This window comes from Nicotiana tabacum, chromosome 10 (assembly GCF_000715075.1).
Source record: "Nicotiana tabacum cultivar K326 chromosome 10, ASM71507v2, whole genome shotgun sequence".
In the NCBI taxonomy this organism is placed as follows: Eukaryota; Viridiplantae; Streptophyta; class Magnoliopsida; order Solanales; family Solanaceae; genus Nicotiana; species Nicotiana tabacum.
The window spans coordinates 19,930,177-19,933,676 of NC_134089.1; the positions used below are offsets into that span (position 1 = coordinate 19,930,177).

Sequence of the window (3,500 nt, forward strand, 5' to 3'; positions counted from 1 at the left end):
ATTATATAGAGAATTTAATAAAAGGGATATAATAAAATAGCAAGCACCTAGATAACAAAGACTTGGTGGGTGCTTTGGTTATGATGGGTGTTGAAGGGCTCTAAAAGCCTATGGTTGAGAGATTGAATCTCATGCTCCTAGCTAGATCCATTTATCAAGCACTAATTTTCTTTTGCTCCAATTATCAGGTCTCTATTTTGCTCTTTAAGTTTTCTCTGACGACTTTTGTTTATCAAATACTACTACTTTTATTCTTTTGGTTCTAACTTTGTTTTACCTTTTTTTTTAACTTTCTTTTGTTACTTTATCTAATTCACCATAGCAAAGAAAGAAAAGAATATGAGCTTTTAAAAACCAGGAATTCCTTCATAACCGTAAATTGTATTACTCATCACATATTTGGGGCGTCGTTCATATAGGTACTATAGTTTTCTCATTAATTTTTTTTATCTCCATATTTAAATAGTTGCATACTTATACGATGTATTAGTAGTAATTTTACGTCAAAAAAAGTTAAGTACCCATGAACTCAAAATCCTGTATCCGCCACTACTTGTATTACATTTATAATGTTTGTCCATAAAAAGTTAGAAAATTAAAGAATATGGTTATAAAACAAGAATGAGATCCCAAAACCTAGCCCCTTATTTCTTTTTAACCTCTCCGGCCGTCACACCCTCACCCACTTCCTCAACGCCTTCTTCAACCACTAGTACATGCATGTAATTTCTATCTTCTTTGAATCTCAACTTTTTATCACTAGTAAATATCTATATATATAACAATATTTCTTTGGTTACTTTATTTCTTCCTCTTTATTATTTTCAATTTTCAATGTGCACATCAGACTTCATTTGTAACTTATGCTGGATTTGATAAAAGTATATTTATTCTTCTTCTTAGTTAATTGGGAAAAGAAAAATTGGGAAGAGAAAAATTTTAATCTATATGTTCATTATTATTAGATTGGTATATCAGTAATAATATATCTGTTTACGGTTGAAGCTTCTAAAATATGATTAAGGGAATGCTTTTAATAGTTTTTTATGAAATTAATTTTGATCCTTTTCTTATGTAGTTACAGGCAATTATGGATTTTTTTACTGATATTCCCATTTTATTGGTGCGAATGGACTCTCTTGCTATTTCCTAGGTATGTTACATTGTTGTTTATGTTAATATATCTATAGGTTTCTTTCCTATAATTTTTCCATGAAAGGATAATGTAGGACTACATGTTTGTTCCTTGATTAAGGCTTTGTTAAAAAAAAAAATCTAGGGCAAGAGATTGAGTTGTATTGTAAAATATTTGGAGTTTTACTATCCTGGTTAAAATTACTGAGAGTTTCATTATCTCATAAATTGGTCATATAAGCATGTTAAGGAGATATTAGTGAAGTTTGTAATAATTAATTAAGTCATTAGAGAGACATATGAATTTTTTTTTCTGAGAAGGTAATCTATAAACTTCTCTAGAAAATATTTGACCATTCTGGACCTATTGAAAAGTTTATATATGATCAATTATTTTTGTTTTCTAGTGTTAATTTGCTTTATCAAAATTGCAGGCAAATTTGAGGAATCAAGAGAGCAGCAATGACAAGCTAAGACCGATATTGATCAAACCAAGGTGGAGTTCGAGTAGTGGCAAGAGAGAAAGGAGAAGACTGTGCGGCCTCTGGCAAAATATTGCTAGCATGATCAGATTCATAGAGGATTACATATTGTAAATATTTCGAAATTTTGAATATACAATTATGTAAAAACTTGGAACCTATTTTGGAATCTAAAAGATTTGGATATTTAGCTTACAATTTCTAGTGGCTAACAATGTTTGTGGCAAGTTTTTTAATTTGTAGCAATGGAATTGTTGAATGTGTAGCTAAATAAACATATATATAATTGCAACGTAACAATAATATGGCTATACATTTTTACTTTTTATCGCAAATGAAATGTTTTAGCTATGGATTTATGTATTTCATGGCAAAAGAGTAGATTCATAGCTATAAAAAATTTACTCGCAGCTAAATATAAGTACTATTGCCACGAGACTAAACTATAAAAATAGCTACAAAAATTAAATTTTCGTGGCAAAGAAATTAAACCTTTTGCCACTGTAGAACACCTTGTGTCTATAGTATAAAGATTACTACAGAGTTTATTTTTCGTGGCAAAACAATAAGATTATTTGCTACAACTATATCGTTCGTGGCAAAAAAGTTTACTAATATAGCTACAATACAAAAAATAATCGAAGCAATATGTATTACGCTACTTCTTGCTACGAATACTACGGAAATATTTTTGTAGCTAAAGTTTTTAGCTTCGGAAATTTTTATATTTAACTATGATATATTTCGTAGCTATAGATACATAATGTTGTAGTGAAATTTTTTGGTTTAATAATAAGTTGTCCCATTAGCAAAGTTACTAAATCTACAATTCATACTTAACAAAAAGCCATAATGCAAAGAAAAGTTGGTGATGTCCAGATTGTCAATCTTTTGGAGTTGGAGCTGAGAAATACATATTTTAGGCGCGTGTATTTCACCACTTTGCACATATCTGGTTGTAGCTTTAAAGGGATAAATAATCTTACTTTAAAATAGTTCAGGAGGGTAATAGAATCCTCGAAAAGAAAAGGTGTGTAGGTAATATGGTCATAGGTCGGGGAGGTTTTTATGCATTATCCCATTAACTAATAGTGCAAAGGCAACTTGGTACACAAAGCATCTCGCATTTACATAGGTCCAGAGAAAGACCACCCTTAAAGGGTGTGGCGCAGATAGTCTACCCTAATGCACGAATTAATGGCTGCTCCATAGGAGGCCAGCCGCCAAAATCAGAAATCCTCTCTAGAGAGACGACACGAGTGAACAGTACCCCAGTCCTGCCGGAATGGCCCCACACTCGCCGTCTGGTCACCAAAAGCCACCGAACCAAATGCAAAAGAAGCGTCTCTCAAAGTCACACACAACTATCCAAGAATCAGCCCAAGATCATATCCCAATCGCTACGAATCTTCAAAAAGGCGTCGAGATCACTGTAGCAAAAAATTGCCAAGGAACTTCAAAAATTCCCCAAGGTGATCCTGGGTCAAATAATAAAATTCCACTCCATGAAGATTGTTCTCCATCACAAGGCATACCTCCCCACCAAAAATCATTCATTTCCACCGTAGAAATCATCAGCAACGATCAACTGAAAAACTCCGGCGACACAAAGGTGACAAAAAATGGAGTTCCAGCCAATCAAAACGAAAGTGCTTGGTACCAAAATGCTCGTATCGATGAGGAGAACAGTCTAGCCTCTTTATATAGGTATCAATCAACTACTTCAATTTTGCAATCGTTGATCCCAGGGATTTTAACTCCTCCAGGTGCTTGACAAAATGACACCCTCATTTCTGGGCCAAGTTGTTCGCAACAACCAATTGCAAATGTTTCTACATCAGCTAAGGAGCATGTATGCAAAGTTTCAAGTCAATCTAACGGGGA

General features: G+C 33.1%; 1 long non-coding RNA gene across 1 annotated transcript; it reads left to right on the plus strand.

The window, feature by feature from the left end:
• The first annotated feature begins 610 nt into the window (after positions 1-610).
• Positions 611-1,778, plus strand: LOC142164848 (uncharacterized). The gene is made up of 3 exons (XR_012695921.1): positions 611-722; positions 1,079-1,153; positions 1,569-1,778. It is a non-coding gene; the product is annotated as an uncharacterized LOC142164848 (long non-coding RNA).
• Positions 1,779-3,500: the final 1,722 nt, after the last annotated feature.